This window comes from Sturnus vulgaris, chromosome 3 (genome assembly GCF_052056855.1).
Source record: "Sturnus vulgaris isolate bStuVul1 chromosome 3, bStuVul1.hap1, whole genome shotgun sequence".
Classification (NCBI taxonomy): domain Eukaryota; kingdom Metazoa; phylum Chordata; class Aves; order Passeriformes; family Sturnidae; genus Sturnus; species Sturnus vulgaris.
The window spans coordinates 48,878,190-48,903,022 of record NC_142245.1 but is presented as its reverse complement, the minus strand read 5'-3'; the positions used below and the strand labels follow the sequence as shown (position 1 = coordinate 48,903,022).

The following is a 24,833-nucleotide window of genomic DNA, read 5'->3' as shown; positions in this document are numbered from 1 at the left end:
GAGCCCCATGAGCCACGAGGTTTGATGGGAAGGTGCAAAACTGAGGAAAATCCCATGTCCGCTAGAGCATTTCCCTGTAGTCAGATCTAGAATCCGGGATTAGCAGTAAATTATCACTGTCTTGATTTTGTGTCTTGCTGCAGGGACTACTTTATATTTTTCTGAAAATGAGTGTTTATGTTGTCTTTGCCTCATCCTGAGCCAGCTCATGCCTCCCTCTGTTTTAGAGATGGGAAAGCAATTCACCTGGATAGCCAGCTGTGTCTTGTAGAAGCTGAAGTATCTTACAGAAGGGGCAAGAGAATAAGGCTCTGAACTACTTTTTGCAAAACCTTGTAATAGCCTTATTCAGAGACTGCAGACAAGCCTACGTGTCATTCCTTTAAGTTTTGTTACTTTCTCTTTACAGCAACAAAATGTACTGATATTCTTCTATATGCTTCCATGGGCTCCTCTGAATTAAAGCACTTATTCTCCCATCCTGATCCACAAAAATGATAAACCAAGCTATTGCTGGCACTGGTGTCATAATGAAGCCTAGCATGTATCTTGATATAATTACCCAAGCATAGGTTTGTGGATTTGTTTGTTTATTCTATGCATCCTTTGCCTTCTCGAGGACACGGAGACAGACTTTTCCCACCTAAAATATGCATATTCAGCCTTCTTCATGCACAAATAGTGCTTCCCTGTAGCTATCCTCCTCTAAATCTTCCTGGGGCTCCAATGACCCTCTCCACTTTCTTTTTGGCTCCTATTGCTCTGATCATTAACCCTGGACTCAGTACTTTCCCTACAAAGTATTAACCCTATTTTAGCCTCAACTGGCTTAAAAATTAACCCCATGAAGTTCCTACCCCTGATCTCTGCCCCTTTTCTTCACCACTCATAGCACTACCATGCTGCCCCTGCCTTCCTCATGCCTTTGGAGGGCTGCCTTTCTCAGGGGGAAATGTGCTTTGGGCAAGCCTTGCTCTGTGCTAGGGCAAATCTAGGACTTGGTACAATTGGAAGAGCCCAAGAGGACATTTCTGGGCTTGCTGTAAGGCAAACGTGGGCCCCAGCAAAGCAGTGAGAACATTGTTCTTTCAGCTGTCTGAGTTAATAATATTTAATTGAATAACTTCCTTCCTAACTTAAAAGCTATGGAGTTTGCATGTTTATCTATATCTTACCTACTGAATATCATTAAGGTCACTGCTATCCCAGAAAACGTTGTGTCAGAATTGGAGGCAGCACAGGATGAGGGCAGGGACAGTCAGCGCAGCACAGCTTTCCTATGAAGAGAGACTAAATAGCCCTGAGGTCTGAATGGAGAGACTGAATGGGATGAAGAGCAGTGAAGTGATGATGGCCAGGGAAAATGTGAATGGAGAACAGTTTGCTCAGGGTCTTCACAATGCAGTGAAAAACTGGTATCAAATCAACAAAAGGAAATAATGGTTCATGACTGTGTAGTTATATTGTGGTGGTGTTTTATAGCAGGCTGCTTCAGAGGCCATGAGAATTAATAAATTGAGGAGATTGTGGAATTAAGTTTTGCTTCTGGCTGCTAAAAAGATTATGGTGTGAGTGCAGGCTTTACATTAGGACATACTTAAACCACAGAGAGCTGGAAGAGTATACAGGGGAAAGGTTTCATACTCTTTCCACAAACATAGTTAAGATGCATCTAAAGGAAAGATACTGGCATGAATAAACCCTTAGTCTGACCTAACACAACTGTTCTGATGTTCATGAATTTGGGAGACTTACTGGAAGACTGGAAGGTGCAGCTTGTGCTTCCTTCCTTGTATCTCATTTTTTCCATAGTCCAGACCAGTGGTAACAACATGGATTTAGCCACAGTGGTCGAATATGAGATCACTTTTCTTTTGCCTGAGAGCAATCTGTAGTACCTCAAACCCTAGTTTAATTGTCCAGAACCCTGTAAGAATTGAAATTGAATAGGAAAGGGCCTTTCCATTAAAAACTGAGGAGCTCACTACTGTGTTACCCTACAGGATGTCTCAAACTTCAACAGTTGCCAACAGCAGCAGCTGAAGGATGATCTCTCCTGGCTGACACTCCATTTTCATACACAATTTATGGCACTTAGTGTTAATATATGGCCATAAACAGATGCTGCTTTTCTCCTTGCATGTGATAATGAAGCTTGTGACAAAGCCAGGAGTACCTGATGAGAAGGAAAGGAAGCAGAATTGTTTTCCTTGTAAGGGTCACCTCACCACAGGGAGACTGGTGAATTAAGCACCTGTATAGTGGGTGATATAAATGGGTCTCAGATGCTGTCTTTGACCTCCCACCCTTTCTTTCCAGCTTTCCACTAATGCCTCACAAAGTGGAGGACAGAGAAACTATCCATGCCATTTAGTCCAGACAAATTCCAGATAGCTACTTTCTCACTGTTATTCCAATTACTAATTTTTAGGGTAGAAACAACTGAGAAACAACTACAGCAGACACGGCCAGACATCTAACACCTCTCTGGGAGAGGCTGGAGGCTGCCACAGCTTGGAGGGGGAAGCTTGAGGGAGCATCCTCAGCACTGGCAGTCAGCCCACAGTGCTCGCTGGCCCCTTCTCCAGCAAGTTCTCCTGGTACACGTTCCTCCAGGCTCTGTTTTGCCACCATTCCCAACAAATAAACAGCTCTTTGCAGCCCAAAAAGCCCACGCTCACCACCCACAAACTCCTGCACACTAGAGTCTGCTCCCTGCTGTTGTTTCCTACAGGGAAATGGCTAAAATCCCTCTGCCAGTGCCACGTTTTTCCACGAAAAGCGCCTGTTGTGATTAAGTATGTGCGCACGAGGGAGGTTTCCAAGCTTGAGCAATCCATCTGGCAGCAGCACGCACTGCTATAAGATTGTTCCCGCAGTACAGGACCCAGAGCTGATTTAATTGCATTAGTCACCACCAGCAGCACCGCTGATCTTGGACCCAGCGTGCTGGCTGGTCAGCAAACCTCATGGTTATTTTAACTTTGTTTGCTTGACCTTTCCAGTGGTCCAGACCCCTCGAGGAGCTGAAGAATGCTTCATCCCCCGCTGTTGCCTCTGAAACGGAGAGCAGCCAGAGCCAAGTGTTGGGCCAAGTATCAGGATGCACAGGCTGAGTAATGGTTCATCTTCACAAGGGGAAAATTTGTCTCTTACTGACTGACTTTACAGAAACCAGTTTTAGAATAGTGATTGAATTTGATGGGAAAGAAGGAAATGGAGCTGGCTAATGTTTATTGTTTTGAGGATCATTAAACATTTCTTTATTTTGTTTATTAGCTGTGAGATTTCTTAATAGGCAAATAAATTCACAGACCTGCAAAGCAGAACCAAAACCTGACATTTAGAGCCGGATTCAAGTTTTCCCAAAGTTTGTGAGTGTTCAACTCATGTTATCCACTATTCAAGCAGGATATAAGGAAAGAAGCTGAAAAGGATGTGTCCTGGGAGAAAGTTTTAAAGTCCAGCAGGTAACAGTCTCTTTCAAGTAGATCATTCAAAGATACATATTTTATATTTAATATGTTACTTGCTATGATTCCTAACACTGTAAACAAAGCATTGCACAAGTTTAAGTAAGTCTCCAAATCATACTTCTAAAAAGCTGTTTACTGCCAGACCATTATTTTTTTAACCTCAAACTCTCTCATTCTGCACAGCATCTGGGGAGGAAATTATTGCTCAAACTGCCAATGTCAAGACAGATGCCAGACAAACTTAGCTGCTTAGCAGTGATATCTCGTTCATTGCTGTCTGAACAGCACACTCATCCAGGAGTCCTGTGCTCCTCAGCTTCCAGGAGAGCACTTGTCAGAGCTGAGCTGACACAAGAATTTGTACATAAGGAGCCATTACACAACTTGCTTTAATTTGGGAAGATTTACCATTACTCTTTTCATCAAATGGATTACTGCCACTTCGCAGGTTCAAATTAAGACAAAACTAGAAGAAATTTACACCAAATGATCTATAAAACTGTGATACTAACACACAAGTCATATAGAAATAAGGATAAAATAGATAAAATTTATTAAATTATACCTGATATTATGCAACTCCATATCCCATGGAGCTTGAAAAACCACCAGAAAACCCATAAATCTGATAGCCCAAAACAGGCTACTACAAGAATCAGATCTCTGTTTAAATTATCTTTTTCTCACAGTATCTTGGTAAATTCTGACAATGTATTATTTTGGTGTGATCCCACACCACTGAGTGTTGAGGATGACAATGATGATCTAAATGTCCTAGTGGGATATTTGTTTTTACTTCAACAACGAGGTCATAGGCTGATGCTTCCGAAGTAGGAATAGTTACCCCTTGGGTTAAAGCTGCTCTTTGCTGGAAATACTTTACTGTTTGAAACTTAATGATTAACACTTCTTGGGATTCTGTAAATAGCTGGGGAGGAAAACATCTGTGTTCAGATAAAAGACATTTGTGGATTTGCTGTCAGAGATGTGCAGTTCCCAGAGCAGCATCATTAAGCGATCCCCACGAACCAAAGGAGATGACTGAAAATTATGCCTGCAGTCACACAGGGAGTGAGAGGGACAAACAGACTCTCACATGCACACCCTGGTTCTGAAGGTCAGTTAGTACTCTGGCAGACTATCCAGTGAAATTTTTAATAGGGAGAAAGATAACATTTAAATTCCTCCAGATTTGTTTTTGCACAGTTTTATTCTAACCAGGGAGTCAGGGCAAGCAGCTGTGTTTTCAAAATTCACATTTTTAATAGTGTGAAATTGCTTCACAGTCTTAGGGGAGGAGAAGGAGCTGAGGTTAGATTTTAGCAGAAAGGTAACTTTTCAGACTTAACTTCTTTCAGCTAACTAAAACATGATAACCTTTCTTCCTGTATTGCCACATAAAAATATATGGTATGGCTCTGTCCCAGCTTCTGAGGTTAAGAGCTCCAACTCCAGCTCCACTCTGAAATGCTACTATGTAAAAAAAAATACATCCATATTTATTGGTTCTAAGTCACTCAAACCTCAGATCTGCTCACTTAAAAATAAAAAAATTTGTTTTTTCTAGCTGTTGGTACTTAAACTGCACCTGGCTCACAAATCATCTCTCACAGGCTTCAACTGTACCTTCACTGCGCCTGTGAGGCATCTGAGGTGGGACGGGATTATGGATGAGGCAGTCAGTGCCAGGAGGAACACAGCCTGTCTTTCACAGCCCTGAGAGGGTCTGGGCTGGCAGTCCTATAAAACAGGGTTTTTTTAGTCATGAGCTGAATGCATTTAATCTGCTGGTCAGCTGGAATTCACGTGAGGTTGTGCCAAATACCCCAAGAGCAGAGGTGAGTGGTGGTACATGTTCATCAGGTAGTTAATGGAAAAGGTCGCTATTCTCCCTTTAATGAGCTGGGCCACCTCCCTCACACCACCTCTGGCTTTCTCTCCAACACGCCTCTCAGCCAAGACCATGCAGTTATGTTACATAAACCACAAAGTCCTGCTGGAGGGCAGAAACGTCTCCATGGGCAGGTAATTTAAGTGACAGTACTTTTTAAAAATGTGGTTTCATGAACTTATAATGGGAAGTCATCTCGGAAGACAGATCTCACACAGCTTTCTAGTGCACCAGGAAAGGCGAGGATCCCACAGGACACCGTGGCTCCCATAGAAGGAGCTGAGCCTGCAGACACAGCTGTAAGGAGGATGTGCTATCGAGGGAGCCACCAGCCTGACCCCAACACCACCAACCACCAGGCCTATCTGCAGGAAATACTCAGGCCCTGCTGCTGGGGAGACACTAAATATATGAGGAATGCCAAGCCCATGCCGGGTGCAGAAGCGAACATGGAGCAGCAAGGACAAAGGCTGAGGCAGGTTTCAGGAGCCAAGCGGAGCCCACAAGCACAGCAGCCCTTGTAGCTGGGCTGGGCTAAATTAAAAAAAAAAAAAAAAAAAAAAAAAGGCGGGGATGGCTCATGTGATAATTGCTAATTAGCTCTTGTTTGCAGGGAGTTTGAGGGCTTGGTCAGAAGCAGGCAGGGAGCTGTGAGCTGGTTTTGCTGAGGTAAGCTCTGTGCTGGTGTTTAAGCTCATGTCTTAGCCCAGGGCAATTACTGTGCAGTGGGGTCTCTGCTCTGGGGAGGGTGAGCAGGTTTAAGGTCTTTTAGCTTTAATTATAAGCTTTTACTGCAGTTTTACTCCTTCTGGTTGTCCAACCATTAGCGGAGTTCTCTTAGCCTGTTTTCCTTTTCAATGTGTTATATTTCTCTTTTATTATTCTTTGAAGGATTTTTTTTTTCTTGTCTATGCTTTCTCCTACAAGGTTTTACCTTGCAGATGTGCCTGCTTTGCTCCTTCAGGAATGTGGCAGGTTTTCTCTCCCATCCATATATGTGTGACTCTGCCTGTAATTATAATAAGGTTCAGTGCTTTGCCACACAAGGTCATTTTCTTTGCATTGCAATTGTTCATAAATATCCTATTCTGATATTTGATCCGTGCTCTCGCTTAGCAGGCTGATAAGAAAGTATTTTGCTGAATAACTGCCCATATATTTTCAAGCAGTCCACTTCAGAGAGGAAAAACTTTGGCATCTGTTCAATTTATTAAATCAATGTCAGTGCAATTATGCTTTTAAATGGGTGAAGGCTTTCATTGAAGGTTGCTATATCTGCCTAGTATAGGCCATTAAAGTCATCACAGATTAGTTTTAAGTGTCAAAACCACAGTTAAGAATCACTGTGTGACTACTAAATACATTTTCTTCTTTAAGCTATAAGAACTAAACCATCCCCTGCCCCTTTAGGAAGGAAGCTATCATTTATCAACCATTACATCTTCAGCATGTAAGAGTTTAAGATGGTCTCTGGTGCTGTAAGCACGTTTTGCACAGTGCTGAACCAGCAAGGACTTATTTTAATTTTATTTTGAGGTTAAGGGGCACCTGATCCTTTATCATGGGTTCTAGGAATACATAGAAATGTATATTTTTTCTAATTCACGTAAATCTCAGTAAACAAAGTTATGCTTACAGCAACAAAAATAATTTTGTGCTCTGTAGTAGAAGGTAAGAGAGACTAAGTAGGATAGTTCACAGCACTAAGGAAAAGATAATGTCTTCTAATCAGGATAAAGTATGTTTCTGTGAGGTGCATGGGACCAGCCTCCATTTAACCTTTAATGGCACAAAGGAGAAGAGGTTGAGTTCTCACCAGCTGGTGCTGGCACTATGTGCTGTGGAAATTAGAGGGAGGGTTTTTCAAAAGAGGGAGGAAATGAATGTTACAAAATGGATGAAGACTACACTCCTTGTTGGTTTTGTCTTATTATTGTCATAGCTCCAGAGGGCACAAGACTGTTGACTTCAGCCTGACCTGAGCTACTGGTGGCTGTAATTTCCACCACCCTTTATTTTAGGAAGATTTACTAGAACATCATTTCTCTAAGTTACTGCACAGAAATGACAGCACTTGTAAACAGATGGTGATGGATTACCTGTGGGAATTAGTTCTGCTATATGTAGTGCTGTTGGAGGGTAATATGTGCCAGGTAGCTGGCAGCTGCAGAAATCCAGTGAGAGCAGAGGGACTAAAGAAACTAACCTGCATTCTACTCTTCATGCCCTGCAACAGCTTGACTTTTGACTTATACATGTGGGACTAGGATGGAAAACATGCTGTTTGCATTACCCATACAATGATATGCTTAAACACCACATTTGCTGAAACAAGAGGCTGGGATGTAAGAAGGAGAAGAGAAGGAGGACAGCGGTAGCTTTCTCCCACACAGAGGTATCAGCACTGCACACTCACTCTGTTCCCTTCTGCAGCACTGATTGTATCTCCAAAGCTCTCCAGAAAATCTATTTCTCCAATGCCATCTCCAGTTACCATTTCACAAAACACATCTGTCAAGGTCTGATCAAAACCAGAACATGCTGCTTGTCGAGACCCAGTCTAGGATATCAAAGGTAGAGCCAGAAATCTCTCTGGAGATGGGTACAGGTTTTCAGAGATGGAGCTGGATCCAGTTTCAACTTCTGCCAGCACTCACAGATGCTCTCCCCACCAACAGGCAATCCTTGCTTGTGCTGCCAACCACCTGGCTAGACACACCTCAGCTGCTTCACTGACACCCCCTTATGTAGCACTCCACACCCCCATTCTGCCTGCCAGCCTTCTTTGGGATATGCTCAACAGCTTGAGTGTTGAGAACACACTTACCATGTTTCAAGAAGAGAGTTCTTTAAAAATAGAAATAAAACAGGTGTCTTTATTTTTTTTTTCCAAGTCTCTTTCCTAAATAAGCATGTTGAGTAAAGAACTGTAAAAATGATGCTCTCTTCTCCCCTTGCTTTCAACTCTAAGAGACATCTTTAGAATTCAGTCCAGTCAAAAAAAGCTAGAAGTAGCAAAGGTTTCTTTTCCACCTCACAAAAGTGCAGTCTTCTGCTGGCAACCAACAAAATCATGCATCTGTTGCTTATCATCATGTTTCATGGACTTAAGGACATTTCAAGCACCTCTTTTTATGAAATGCAGAACAGACGTAGTGAGTTTTCTGTATCACTCACTGAAGTTCTGAGACACCTACAGTAAGCCAACAAACAACAGCTTTTGTTTAGTTATTTCTATGGAAGAGTATTTTATTAATCTTCTGTATTGTGGAAAAAACCTGCTTTCATTGGAATACAGAAGGCATGCAACATTCTTCTAGTATTAAGACGTGAGACATGCATATCTTGGCTTAGAGTTTGTTGAATCTTACCACAGGACTCATGCTTAGCAGTGTTTTGAGGTTGGGGTTTTTCTGTTCTCCTTTTTTTTTTTTTTTTTAAGTGGACACATTAGTAAAAAAAGGCCTAACATCAGGGAGGACAGACTATGGTGATGTCTAGGAACTGGTGAGTATCCGTGTGAATAACTGGGTCTTTTCTAGTGCAATTCCTGGCCCTCCCCTTCTACCAGGGCCTGACAGAAGAATTAAGAGGCTGTGTTTATTCACCATCATGCTACGTGTGCTGTGTCTGTGATTTCTGAACAAGCTACCTCTACCCTACCCCAAGAAAGACTGGTGTATGAAAACATGGACAATAGTGGGAACATTTTGCACAGGCAGGAATGCAGGAGTCTCATTTGGGATGGCTGGCACTGAAGTGTGAATGAGGACCATACGAGTGCGCACAGTGGTGCTTAGCCTGGCTCCATGGTTGAGGTGCAGAGCTGCTCAGGTTGCACTGTGCTTCACAGCTGTGGCATCCCCAGAGCTCTTCTGCTGCAGAACTCAGCATCCTACCCTGAGACAGGCTCCAGAGAGTCACAGCATGCTCTGCACCACAGCAGGAGTCTCTGCAGAGCTGGGCAGTTGAGCAAAGTGCAGCAAAGGTGTCCAGAGACAGAGCGCTGGGTGTAAGAGCTCCTGGCTGGCTTCTGACCTGAGCTGCTGGGTTGTCTCTGTATCATGCTCCCCAGTATCTCCTGTGCTGGTAACTTTTCAGCCCAGGACTCCTTCCCAGAGCCTCCCCAAAGCTGAGCAGTGCTGTGTTAGTGGGGCAGTTGAAGGGAATGACCCCACTCATAATTTAAATATGCAAAACCACAGAAATTCGGTCGTAAGGGTGTTGACTGCTACACATCTAGAAGTACTGAACCGTCTGTTATGAGCATTCTGACTTTTCTTCTTGATGCCAGACTGAAGCCCTCTGGGAATTTATGAATTTTTGAATATATAGATCAACATACATATAGACTAAATGGTGTTGTTATGACCCAGCTTCTAGCTGTGTGCTGGATATAAGAGTTTGAGGAACCTTATTCACAAATTAATGACAAATGCAAGATACCACACAGTACAGCAAACTGAACAAGAAATTTCATCCATGACCTGTATCACACAGTGTCCCCGAGCTCCTGAGCCTACATGTAGAGACTGAAATGCCAACCATGATATTTTCAGATAGATGTTTGCAAATGTCCATCTTTACCTTTCTTGACTACCTGTTCTGCATTGTAAATGCTGCAAGAATTCCTTAAGGGTTCCCGCACAATAGAGCATTAGCTGGTGGCCACTCCTCTCTTCCCCTTATGTAAGTAGGTATGAAAGAAGAGGTGTAGAGACAGACTCCAAAAATACACTAGGAGCCCCTGAGAGAAGGTCCTGCATGAACCTACTCAGATATATTGTTTATTAAATGTGCTCTGGAAAAATCTGCAAAATATGTTTCATTGGTATCAAATCATCTTGAATACCACGGAGGTTGCAGAGTTTTGTACATGGGACAGGAGTAAAGCCAGATTCAAAGCCACGTTCAGGGACCATTCAGCAAAACCAATACAAAGCTTGATTGTTGGATTTATTTTGTTTCCAGTGGAAAAGCAGATAAGGGTTCAGAATATCTAGCATGCTAACTTTAGGAAAATAATGCAGGAAAATCTATGAGGGGTGATGACAAATAGAGTTTCTGTGAGCACTACCTCTTGGCTTTGTTTATGTTTAGATCTCTGTCTCAAAATAATCTGGTTTATTGTATCTGAGTGTTTCTCCTATCCCCATTTAAAACCCGAGATAGAACCTAAAAAAAAAGGATTAAAAAAAGCAGTCGATAGCCAATAATTTGCAAATAAAAAGGTGATACAGGAGTCTATCACATTTTTGTAACTAGCAATTTTTTTCATTAGAAAGGAGGTATCATACTCCTTAACTGGAATAGTTATAGTCCATAGTCCATAACTAGAATATATATATGCTATATGCATACTGTACACATACATTCCTATGTGTAGTTTGGCATTTAAGTCTGGGTAATTTTCAATGAATGACCTAATCGTCTTGTCTAAGCTCTACCTCCCATGTATGCCTCACTGCCTCTTGGTATGTCTTACATTTTCTTCATCACTGAAGCTCACAGTGCACACTAAAACATCCATTGCCAAGAGAAATCATGTTCCTCGTGGTGTTTTTAGTGATAAAATGGGGGGTTTAAGGCTCAAGTGCTAGTGCTAAGCTCATTTACAGTTACTTTTGGCATTGTAAAATGTAGGGCTGTGCGTTCTTTTCAGAAAGTACATGACAACTTAGGTAACAAAAAAACACACTTCCACTCATTTTTGGAAACTTATTTCAAAGACAGGTTATAGATGACTGAGGAGAGACACAGTAAAATCTGGGATGAATGATCTGTCCCAAAGCCAAAAGATTTTGAAGGAAAATGCTTAACCAGTCGGAAGAAAACAACGGATGATTTTGTCAGCTTGAATCAAGCAGCAGTGTAAAACCGAGTTTCTTGGGAATTAATGAAAAGAGATATTTAAAATAAAAATAAAAAAAAAAAAGAAAGTAAATAAGGATGCTGTATCCAGATGGCCAAAATCACACAGTGAAAAACTGTCTTCAGCAGGTGGAGATTGCCAGCCTTTTTAAAAGTGGTAATGTCAACCTTCATCAGCTAAGGAACTGCAGAACTGGGTAGGAGGCATCAGAAAAACATGGAAGACCACATTTTCCCCAGTCACTCAGTAGATGTAATTTCCCACTGTCCCAGTGCTGAAAGGTGCTATTTTTAGAGTGAAACAGTAAAACTGAGTTGCTGACCTCCACATCCATTCAGAAGAGATTACTGCCAGTTTTGCATAACTAAAAGTAATGATTTCCACTCAGCCTTTTTTTTTAAACTCTTACATTTCCAGGAGGACAGAATGTCTTAGAAATTTCAAAAACAATAATACAGATGTAAATGTTGGTACTGAAGCCTCTGAGTTGAAGAGGAAAATGGAGTGAATTCAGAAGTCCTGGCTCCAACTCCTTCAGGCTCTGGATGCCCTCTGGAGAAAACCATATGTGATTCTGTCACTGCTATGGGATGAAGTGTTAGGAGCCCCTGGCATTAAAGGAAGGGGGATTGTTGGCCTTAAAAGTGCCAGATATTTAAAGCTTTCCTACCTTGTAGGGTAAAGGTCTAAGTAGAGCTCCTATGATTGCCTTACCAGGTCTTTAGGTACTGGTTTTGTCAGCTCCAGCTCTGGATGCTGGTTTAAAATTCCAAGTGGAAACTTTTCCCTTCTGCACTGTCTCCTAAATCTCCCATCTGATCCTCTCGTCTAAATTTTTTTTTTTTTTAATATATAAACCCTAAACATCTATCTAGCATTCCACATTTGTAATTCTGAGTCAGTGACAATAAGATGTTACACTTGCACTCATCTGCCTAGACTACTGATATGAAGACTGAGGTACTCTGGGATTGGGGCTTGGCTTGATGGGGTCCTGCTGCTGTTTTCATGAGCCAAGTTCACTTCCCATCTTCTGTTCATGCCACAATAATTTAGGAAGCACATGCCTAGCCCAGCTGAAGGAGACCAGTGGGTTAGGAGCTATTTTGACAGACTTGAAATCCATGGACCAGGTGATTCACATGAGAGCACTGACTAAATAATAATAAACCTTCAAAAAGAAATCACCTTTCATTTTGGGATAAGTGAACCAATTTCCATCTCCCATATTTTTCTAGATATTTTCTAGAATATTTTTCTAGATGGCCTTGAAAAATTGCAGAACTCATAACAAATATACAGAAAAGAATAATTTATGGACATATATTTTTCTATTCAGAAATATCGAGTAAAATCAGTGTGATTGTACAATCAGGCTGATGCAGTGCTCTAAGAAGAACATATACATATTCTTGTATTTATGTATATATTCTTTATTAGCTAACTTGACTAAAATGATCAGCAGTTGAACAGTTCAACAATGTTCACACTCTGTCATCTTCAGATTTCAGAATCAGTACTGTAAAGGGATGAACAGTTCATATGGATTGAAAATTATTCTTTTTATTGTCTTTGGTCTCTTGAACAGAAGACTACATCAGTCCTGTTTGATTCATGTGTTCAATGATTTCTTCACAGCCATGACCCTGAGGAACATTATTTTATTTTAAATGGGATGTGAGATTCAGAGCACTACCTTGACACCAAATTTAGTAAAGACATAAAATACTGTGTGAATGCAGCACAAAAAATTTAAGATTCATCTGAACATATCCTTCTTCCTTCCACCTTGTTTTCTCCCTGTCATACTTAAGTTCAGGTTGGCATTTGTTTATGCAGTAAGCTAGCACCAGCCATCATCTCTCAACCTCTCCTGCCTGTTTATTTCCATCTCTGTGAAATATTTATTGCTGTTTCTTATACTCTTTTATCCTGAGGCATATGGCTTTTGTTTACATTGTAACAGAACTAAGCAGTAGGATGTGTTTGCACAAGCATTACAGGCATGGTCCTGCTTGGGTTTCTCAGGTGTTAATTACAGCTGCTGGTGTTTTGTAAGCAAAGGCCCGTGTTTCTGGTAGAAGAGAGTTTGCAATACATATCAAGAGAGAATGTGTCATTTTGGGACTATTAACTCAGATGAGCAGTTTATTTCCCTGCAGTAAAAAATGTATTTTGCATCTTTCTACTCTTGATGTGATTGACAATTCTGTATCTTTGCCTGTAACAGTCGTAGATACAAATTAGTCACTTAGCAGAAGCTTTGCCAGATTAAAATCTGTTTGCCTGGTCTTAAAGCTGCTGTCAAACAATTTGTCACTTGTTAAAATTATAGAAGTATATAGTGTACTTAACACTGCAGTATTTGATTTACAGGTGAGCAAGGTGCAAGGTGTAGGAGATGAGTGTTGAGCCTTCCCCTTGCCTCAAACAATTTAAACTTGGATTTTCCACTTTTCTGCAAAGCTCCCTCATTCAGAGCCTCCTGGGCCCTGCCCCCGGGCCCAGGGATTTTCGAGTCTTTATGCGAACTAGAGTGCCTATAAAGAAGGTCAGGGTGGGAATGTCACTGTGGGTGAGAGGGAGCTGAGCCCTCATGTTCAGTTCTCTCTGTGCACTGAACAGCCTGATAGGAATCACCAGCGGAAACAAAACCTCTTTGCATGTCTGTCTGCCACTTGAGAGCTCTGAGGAAGATACTGTCAGTGTACTCTTGTGGCAATAAATTGGGGATTTATTACAAACAAAACTACACCCACAAACAGTGCATACTGTGACTTACTTCTCCCAAGAAGTACTGAGAGGATTATGTGTGTGGAATTGTATTTACAATTAAATAACTCTTCTGAGCTGCTTGTGGGCAAGTCTCACTGGTTATGTCTGGACTGCTTTAATAACTGGTCCTCCTGGTGCCCAGATTCCATCTGAGCAGAATGTTCTGCACAGGGTTCTGCCCTGCACCTCCTTGGGATCTGCTGCACTTGGGTCTCAGGAGGCAACAGATAGTTTTTGGGGAGAAATCTCAGTATTTCTATTGCTGCAGAGGAAGACTGCAATGAGGGAAAACAGACTGTGGAATGATTTTTTTTCCCCTCAGTTTATATTAATGGCTGCTTATTTGAGCAATAAGGTGCTAATGGCTTGGGAAAATAAAAACAGACATGACTTGCAGTTTTTTAGAAATACGTATCTTTACTATGGCTTTACTGGTCAAGAGGAGTAAAATATATGTGTTGAATAGCTGTCTCTAAAAAAAAGTCAATGAACAGAAATGAAAATTAAGACTGGAGCAGGACATACAAAGAATGATTAAGAGGTAAACATCCATAAATATGTAAACATGTATTTAAAGTAATGTAAACATTCAATAAAAATAATGTAAATACATATTAAAAAGAAATATTTTATTTCAGTTTTCACATTGTCATTTAGGCTGGTTCAAAAGCAGATTTCAAAAAACTAATCTAATAACCTTTCATAGAAAATTAGGCTCCTAAATCACTCAAATCTTGCAGAAAGTAACATCCCTTCCCATTTTCTAATTAACTATCTAACCGTCTTAGAAAAGAACAGCATAGGTAAATAACAGCTTAAGTTAAAATTTGGCTTAGTTTATGATTTGTGGTAGGGAATAAGAAGGTTCCCTAAGAAGTGAGAACTATGATTAATATGCGTGTATCTGCAAGAGGAAATAATTTAGACTTCTTTTGTTACATTTCAAGGAAAATGCTAGTTGGAAGATTGTTGGTTGGTAATCAACTTTTAAAGATGATTCTCTAAGTTAGGACTCTCATTTGATCATTTTCCAAGCCCATTGTCCATGAAAATTAGAAGTTTGAGTCCCAGAGAGCAGACTTGAATGGTGAAAGGTAAAGCTGCCTCTTGGTGAGAGATCATTGAACTATATAAACAGGGCTCAAATGAAAAAGATCTTAAACAAATGAAGAGCTGAAGAGTCACGGGCAGCAACAGCTGTGAGCAGAGCTGGAGGAAATACGTGACCAGTGACAAAAGTGGAATTTGGTTTGTTTAGCCTAGAGAAAAGGTGACTTAGAAATACAGTAATAACAGTCCCCAGAAATCCCACCAGAAAAACAAAACCAAACAACAATAACAACAAAAAAAGAAGATTAAACCCCTTTTCTGTCACCTCTGTGGATATGACAAAAAGTCATGATCTCACACTGCATCAAGTGAGATATAGATGAAACAACTCCAGTCAGAATAGCAAAGGACTGGAATTGTGTGTCTGGCGAATAATGTAGGGATTCTCAGGCTTCTGATCGTTGTTGTCTGGATGCATAATTCCTATGCCTTTCCATCCTCTATAAAGTAATAGAAAATTGCTTTACATTTGAGGAGAGAGAAAAAAATTACTTGAATGCTCCACCCTCACCACAATAACTTGGAAGGAGAGGTGTTTTACATGGTCAAAACCATGTCCTTTTTGGAAAGTGTTTTTTATGTAGATGGTCTTGGCTGCAGAAGACAAGAGTCAGTGATAGCTGTTAGTTAGCTGTACCCATTGAATATAGGGATTTTTTGACTGAAGGTAGTGGCAGAAACCGCAACTATAGCAGACCTTTTTTATGTTATGCCCTCCAGATTCCATAATTGGCTGGGCTTGTTCCTGGAGTCAGTCCATACACATTCGAGTTTATTCAAAGCAGTGAAAACATGTCCTGACTCTGTAATTAAAACCTCTGAGCCTTTCATGTTAAAGTCTGTAGGAGACAGTTTTTTTAGGTATGGAGATGGTTATCTGTTCAGCAAAATGTGTACACATGTCTTTTGGAATTCATTTAGTTCTTGATACCTGGATGTGCTGAGGTGGGATCACAACTGCAATGCTGTTGGGCTTTGCTGGTTCATAGTTTTGGTGCTGGGAAGCATAGTGCTCCCTGGCAAAACCTGAATCCCTCCTAAGTGTAGAAAATACTAGGAAAATACTAGGTACAGAGAGCAATTTTATTTTCTTCCAATCTACTTGCATGCCTCCAGTCATCACTCTTTTTTCTGGTCCTGCTATGACCCTAGCCTACTGCAGGCTGTCTGGTCCAGCTGACTCAGTCATTCACATAAGGAAGATCTTTTCTTGACCACTGTTGACTTTCAGTTCACCATTCAGCACATAATTTCCTCTGCTGTTCTGTCCCCTTCCTAATTTCAGCGTCCTTGACTGTTCTCTTTGATTCCATGATTCCTTCTCATTTCAGATCACCTTAGGTTAAGATCAAAGCTTCTCTATGTCCTCTCTATCTAAATCTATATCACATCATTTCCAGGCATCATCAACACCTTGCTTCTGTCCCTTGAAATGTCTATTCCCTACTATGTGCACAGATAGACACCCTTTCTACTTTTCTTATCGTTGCTGGTTTTCACTTATACCTTTTGCTGTTCAAGTTATTGACATAGATTCAATCACTTCCTCATACTGTCATACTCTCTGGGGTTTTAAATTTGAGGATTCATTAGGACCAGAAACTCCACAATGTGGGCAGGAGGACACTTAGCAACTCAGATCTTGGCCACCGCATGATGTATCTCTCCCAAATGTTTTGCCTGTAAGGGGTGACTGACAAAGATCAACAGCATTATATACAAGAGCTCTGACCAGGTTGAAAAACAGGAATCAGGCCATGAGGTGAGGAAACTCTACTCCGGCTGAGTGCTGATGAGACCCTGAGTCTTCACATGGAGCCCTAGCCCTCACAAAGCCACTTGGGGCAGAGTCCTTCTTGCTCTATGACTACATCACTAAATGTACAAGTTCAAAAGTCAGTATTTTGTTTCAACAGCATGAGTTTATGATCTTCTTTCCAAATGTTCTTTTCTTTTTCTTCCATTAGCTTATATTTTCAAAGGGACAAAAATGGATTTAACTCCGCAGATAATGCCTCCTCCCAAGTTCTGCTTAAGATGTGATCAGAGAAGAGAAATAAAAATTACCAAAACTGAGATAGAAAATAAGTGCCAGGAGTTGTTTAAGCTGAATGAATGGCTAAGCAGAGTAGCTTACAAAATTGGGAATGTTTAGGAACAGCCTACACTGTGGAATGTGAAAGAGGTGCAACTCAGAGATAACACCAGATACTAGATCTGAGAGACTGGTAGGGTGGCTAAATGCATGAAGAAGAAAATAGGAAAAGAACACATAGAGGATGACTGAGTAATTTTTCTACTGTTAATTTTTCTAGCTGTTAATTTCAGTATTAACAGCTGAAGATGTATGAAGTGCAAGGGAGATGGGCTGCAACATTAGCTTGGACAGGAGACTGATGTGAAGTGAATCTGCAAGACCACAAACCCCCAGCAACTGCATTTGTGTTCACTGCTCACACTGCCCAGAAATGAGGAGCGGAGGCTGGAAACAGTGTCCACAGAAATCTGGGGAGACAGAGGAGGGAAAGGAAGGAACCATAGCCTGTTGTGAAAGCTGGAGAGTGCCTGGCTTCAGGCAGAGTCAGCAGTGTCCACATCACCTGACTGGTCACTGAGAAGTTCTGCACCCAGCACTGGATTAAGGACATGGGCATTTGAAAACTTGACAACAGCAGCCTGCCTGTTCTGTAAGCAGCAACCTAGGCTTTCTAAAATTTTAAAAGAGCATTGAGTGTTTCTAAATTGCTTCTAACCCCCACAGGAAAGGCTCTGTGTCAAAGCTGAATATTACAGTTTGATCTGCATCACTAATGTACAGGATGGGTTTTGCTTATCACCTATTGATTTATTCATTCTTTCTATGTTTGGAAACCCCTTCCATGATAAGTGTATCTGTAATATCAAAACACCAAAGGAATTGTAGTCCTGTAAACTGTTACTTCTTTAATCAACTAGATTATATTCAACTAAATAAATTATCTTAAAGAGAGAATTGATATATTAAAAGGTAATTAAAAAACTACCTTTCTGTAGTGGAAAGGGAATTAAAATGCAATGCATAATATTTATATTTCCATAATGTGTAATACTGTTTTGCTTCCAAAGCACTGCAACTTGAGTTAGAAAAATTCATCCAGTCACTCAGCTACTTTAATGTGATATATAGATGACATAAAACACTATTTTCTTTTCTCTTTTGCTTCTATTAATAATAATAGTAAGAAGTAAGAAAAACCTGTAAGACAAAAACTAAAAAAACAAGCTATGTCAAACTACGACAGCAAGGTAAGTTATTCAGTAAGCTAGTCATAATTCATATAGAAAGACAATATTGATTTTTATGAAAAGGCTGAAATGAGAAGATATAAAGCATCCTTTTGTCAGATAGGCTTTGGGGGCTAACTACTTCAACCACATTCAGAAACAAAAGGTGCACTTGTAAAAAAAATGTTATGAATAACTAAACAGAATGACCATGACACATTTATCTCAGTAATAAAACTTCTTTCATGGATATGGCAAAAAGAAGGAACATTTATGGTAGGCAGAATGATCCATTGGAATAAGATAATAGATGCAAATTTCGGTCTCACTTCTTTTTTTTTTTTTCCATGGCAAAATCAATGAACTATGGTGTATAGTAGATTAGTTAATTATGCAAGATATCAAACCCCAAAAAGGATGTAAGATTTGATTTTACAAATCAGTTCTGCCTGTGAGAAGTTTTGCAACAGTAAGTACTAATGATTAAAATACCAGCATGAGGGACTGCTGCAGATTCTATCACTAATAACAGAATGTAGTAATTACATGCTTGGAAAGTCTACATAATAACAAATACAAATTTAAAATTATTTTAAAGAGTGATTTAAACTGAAAATTTAAAAAAGAAGCACTAACTTACAGGAAGGTGGTCTCCACATGGGGCCCTTTTTCAATTAGTACATACTCTGCAGCTGCCTTTGCAGCACATTTACCACCCTGCCAGCCAGAGAACCTATATTTGGGGAGTGTGTCAGATTTTCTGTGTCTGGCTTTTGCAAAAATTGCGCATGTTCTGAACATGATGCATTTGCAATTTCTTAAAGTACTCTTCAATACTCAGTTTTTTGCATTCTTCAATTACCAGCCAGCCAAATCCCAACAGGACTTGACAGTTTCAATGACAGCAGTTTCTTCTCACTTTCTGTGGCATAGCATAAACCACTTCAGAATTCTTGTAGGCTTTACTTTACCTCTTAATGTACCACTTGCTTTCATTACAAGATCCAGTCCTTTCATCCTGATAGGTTTTGTATTACAATTTTCAAGTGTGCAAGGAATGTGTTGCATCACCCAGTGGTGACAGCTCAGAAGTGAAATTTGTAGTGGCAGTTTAGGTTTGGTAGTCAGTGTCTTTAAAAGATAATGTGACATTGTGTGCATTTCATATTTACCAAAATGAAGACTGTTGGAAAATAGTGGCAATGGAAAGTTTTGGGGGCTCTGAATCTGGAAACTTTCCTACTGTAACTTTTTTTTTTTGCGTTCTTCTCCCATTTAGCATCTCCTTCATTTTGCTTTCATTCAACTAGCACTATATCTGCTTGCAAGAATACAGCTCATCCCCTTTTGTTGATATTATGGCTGTGTTCTGCACACTTCAAGACTTCTGATATTTTCTCCAAAACTTTTCTCTGAAGCACTGCAGCCCCTGAAGCAATTTCTTTAAAAATTCCTTCTAGCTGGATACACTGCCAAAGCAGGTACGTGATTACTCCTTTCAAGATGGAGACTGCTACAAAGCATGCTCAGAGTGCAAACATCTGTCTGCCTCTCTGAAGCAAAGAACTGAGTTGTAGACAGTAACTTCAGCATCTCATCTCAGCTTCTCACCACAGATATCCCCAAAGTATTAACACGTTTGCATATTCACTCAGTAAAGGACAGTTGGAGTTCAGCTTTGGAGACACTGGACAAACTTTGAGAATTCTCACCTTGCTATCATCAGCTAATCTTTCCTCCTTCTAAGTTAGCGTGCAGTGCTGTAGGAGGGAGTAGATTTCTGTAGAAATCACACTATGAGTAATTTCCCTTGAAAAACATAAGACAATGATGTAAATGTAATAAAATGTTTCACAGTCACCCTGCCAAACTTCTTTGGGATCTTGCAGCCCTGCTTTAATATACAAAGGTCTTGAGCTGTGCAGAAAAACAGCATGTGGGGTACTCGTGCCTTCACCATTCCCCATTTAGTAACTCCTACCATTAAGCGGTGTTATCCCAAGTCTTCTGAAACAATATTGATTTTTTCACTTCTCAGAATTTTCCCATCTGTGAAACTCCTGTAAAATTACTATCATCACCCCCTTCTAGCTTTCGTTTCTTATTTGCATTCCATCTATTCAATGGAAGAGACCTTTAAAACAGAGCCAGGGTGTGAGAAGTAGAGGCATCCTAGTGGAAGGAACATCTGTCCAGTTGAGATACAGTAAATATGTGGGACTGTCTTCAGGTGAGTTAGGGCTCTGCCCCAACAGCAAATCATATGTAAATGGATTTAGATTTCCATGTCCACAAGCTTAGAGAAGTTGAAATGTCTCAGCTGTAGTATAGGATGAGATGCAGTTACATGAACTTCAGCTGCTTATTAGTATTAGAACATTTGATTAGTAATGAATAGGTAATAAGAGTCTTCATCATATACTCCCTTAAGAATTCAGAGAACACATCTGAAAAGCCTTGGCAAAAAGTAGAAAATACAATTAGTTGCAAAAGGGAAATGGAAGAGAATGTATCCTCTGTAATAAGAGATGAATGTTTGTCATTAGTTTAATGAAGGGGCCACAGAAACCTCCTGCAGCCCCCCATTAGTCTTTAACAGTTAGTCCATTGTATACGTATACAATACACAGTCACTTGTCCTTGTGAGGGATCATGTCTGGGGGAAGTCAAAGGCTAAAAATGAAACCATTTCTACAGTTCGGAAGCTTAGACTTAAAGCATCAGGAATTTAAAAAACAAACCAAACCCAACCCAAGTTTTGACTGCCCAATTTTTCTAAAATTGCCTCTCATTCCTACAACAAACATTCTTCTTTGGTTTTGTCTGAGAGCTTGGTCCAATCATGATTTATTTCCACCTAATATTTTTCTGGTTAAAAAGAGAAGAATTTTCAAGACATCACTGTTCAGCTTTGCACCTACTTCTCCTGGCTTGAACAAACATACCACATTTATATGTTAGAGAAGACAGACATTTTGGTCACTTGTGTGAGCAGTACATATGTAGCTGTGGAAAGGGGTTTTAACCCTTTAAGAGCGGCGGAAATAAGATGCACAGCTACATGGTCATCTTTCATGACAGGGAGAAAGAGACAAATTTATTGAGAAACACACCGGGTTTTATAGCATGACTCTCAATTCCAAGAGTAGAGAAAAGGTGATTGGTTCAGAGAGAAGACACCCCATTCCCAGGGCCTGGTCACACACCACAACAGGTGTTCTATCTTGTTATTAATTCCTTTTTATTTTGACCAAATTATCACCCTGGAAGAAATTCTCCCTAGCCTTGAGCTGGACCAGGTGATTGGCTGGGAACAGAGCTGAAAAGCTCCAGCCTGGAATATTTTCCAGGCTGTAATTTTCTTACTTTCTCAATATGTGTCCCACATACATGCAGTTATGCAGAGTGGGGAAATTTTAGCTTTCCATCTTGAGAACAATTAGAGGTACAAGGCTATCATTTGGAAGGGGAACTTGCATGAAGATAAAAGGTGCAGTTTATCCTCTAACTGCTATAGGATCCATAAATGTATGGATGCTTATGATAGAACACTCAAGCCAATAACAATTAAAGTAACTATTAAAATGTAATTTTGAGGAAAAATTTTACTCTTAGAGACAAACAAGCCAATCAAATCTTTGAATTTAATGGGAGAATCACACTTCTGATCCTGTATCGTAATTTCTTCCACAGCACTTGCATTTCATACACGTGCAGCTCAGTGTTACAGTTTTTTCCTGACCTGGGATCAGACACAGATGATTGCAGCAAGAATAATTCTTCATCACGTTGTGCTTGGCACAAGGAACACAGACTGAAATCCAGAAAAGTGGAGATGCAGCTGGTGCAATGTGCAGATTTTGGAGCAATAGCCTTGTCCTGCCACCCTTTTCTGGTTATCTGTCCTGAAGGAAAAGGGGTTTACATACCACATAATCTCCATATGGATTTGGCAGTTTCCATTACGCAATTCAGGGTGAGATTTCCTACCCAGATGTACATCTGTCATCTCCCATCCTTGGGCCAAAGTAAGACTACAAATGTAAGAGGTCTGTAACTCATCTGAGGGTGTAAGCAGGGACAGTCCCTGAAACAGCCTGCTTTCCATGGATAAATATAATGAAATAAAAAATCAAGGCTGAGGAGAAGGCAAAATTATCTTTCTTTTACAGTAAATTAACATATTCCATAAAGTTACAAAAATATATAGTCTTTTTGATTTATCCTGTGAATATGAAAAAGCAACATTTAAGCAGATTTTCAAAAGACACAGTGTACTGTTCTTATAAATGCAAACGACATATGGTTGAGCCTGCTTGTGTTAATTGGAGATAAAAAGAAAGAAAAAAAAAGGTGACATCTTTTGAAAGAGCCTCCCATTAGGGCAATAGGAGCTGCCTTTACAAGGTGTGATGTTGAAGTCTGGCTTAGCTCAATCAGCAGCACACGTGCAGTCCCACTAAAACTGCTAAGGTTGCTGCAGCAAGAGACAGGGAAGTAAAACATAGTGCCAACAAAATACCAGCAGCAACAACAGAGTAATTATTTTTATTTCATCAAGCAACAGAAATCAGACCAGTTGATGATAATGGTTACTCTGTTTTTTTTAAACTGAAGTCTCTAAATCAGGAGATTTCTCAGCTGAAGGCCCAGTATAATGAGAATATGTGCTTCCTTTTTCCACAAGAATTGGAAGCGGTATGATATAAGCCTGACAACTCCAGCATCTGGGAGTGCTTAAAGCAATTCGTAGTTTTGCTCCAGTCATGTGGCTCTGGACAAAGACTGAACAAAAATCAAATTGGTTCAGAGGAAGTTCTGATGTTGAATAGAACTCAATATATTGAGCAAGGAGACTTTGATTTATTTGCCTTTATTCATTATAAATGAATTACATTCTTTCTCTTCTTGCAAATGCTTGGCTGCTATATTTGTGTAAACATTCATGACTATGCTAGTTGCATGTATCTTTTTATATTCATTTTATAGATTTTAGTGCTCTACTTTAGAGAGTAGATAAATAATAAATATTTGATTTATATAGTCTACTTTTTAAACAGGCATTTTCATAAGCATTATCTTCCAGATGTACTTTGTATAGTTTCAAAAGAAATGCATACCACATTCCAGAAGTACTGTTGCCAAAGAATCTAATTTAAATGTGGAAATACTTTATGATATACAGACCTACTTTCTGCTTTGCATATTTCACATTTTAACAACAACATGAAACTGTTAGTAGCAAGAATTAATTATTTAAGTGAAAGCTATTCTTACTGAATTTAAAAAAAATAATAAATTCCATATTTCCCACAGTTATTCTGCAAGCTGATATGAAATAAACTGACTGTATAGAATCAAAATGAAACTTTGCATACAACTTCAAAATTTTCAGGTTTATATGTGAGTGTCAAGGAAGGGATGAGAACCCAAGATTCTATATGTAACCATCTGGGAATTGAGTCAAAAAACTAAGTTAGAAGAAGAAATCTCTGAGCTGTTGCAATAAGCTGCCTGAACCAGTCTAAATCATCATTTTGCACCTATAGGTACCTCATATATGTGTATGCATGCTTGTATACGGGACAATGTTTTCACCTTCAGTGCTCCACTGTTTACCCTCGTGTCCCTCGTGTGAGGGGGGCAATTATCAGATACTGGCATGCAATTGGTATGTTAATCTGTGGGCTTGCCATTTTTAAATTTTGACCTTCCATTTCAATTCTCAGCCATGCATCACCACTCTGCAGTCCAAAGCCTGCTGATAGAACTGAGTGCCTGGAAAACCATGCAGCAAATGCAGACAGTTCTGAGGGACATGCCCTCTGCCGTGGCTCAGGAGGGAAGCTTGTATCTACTGAAGTGTGGTGGGCTTCTGGTTTGGGCTTGGGAGCAGCAGGACTTGGGCAGCCAAAGGAGGAGCAACACATGCAGTGAATGGCCACCACTCTTGTAGGAGGTTAGAAGATGAATTAGCCTGATTCACAGGCTTTACAATAAACTCCATCTTCTGCATAAGTCCTTCTTTGTACACTTTTTTTTCTAAAATTTGACATGACATATGTAATGACTTCCCTGGGGCACATTATACAAAAGCAGCCAACGCATAACTATTTTTGGTTAATACCACTTTCCCAAGCAAGGGATCCATGCTACAGAGCTTGACATTAGATGGCTTCTTGATACGCAAACAGTTTTTCTGAAATAATTTGATTACATCCAATCTGTCTATGAATAATTCAGTAAAATAACTTTCAGCTTGTGCCTTTTTTCATAAATAAGGTCTGAGATGAGCTGAAAAAAACCAGGGCCAAATTTACTGAGGGTTTTATGCCCTGTTGTTCAGACAGCTACCTTTAAAAATCCTATCTGGAGTCTGAGACTGCTAATCACTAAAGGCATATGAGCTGCTGTTTTCCCACCCCACTAGGAAAGAATTTCCATG

At 40.1% G+C, this 24,833-nt stretch overlaps 1 long non-coding RNA gene across 1 annotated transcript; it reads left to right on the top strand.

Moving 5' to 3' along the window:
* LOC148224325 (uncharacterized) lies at positions 1–24,429 on the top strand. Its single transcript, XR_015802379.1, has 4 exons — positions 1–3,470; positions 18,343–18,409; positions 19,668–19,869; positions 22,082–24,429. It is a non-coding gene; the product is annotated as an uncharacterized LOC148224325 (long non-coding RNA).
* The last annotated feature ends 404 nt before the right edge of the window (positions 24,430–24,833 follow it).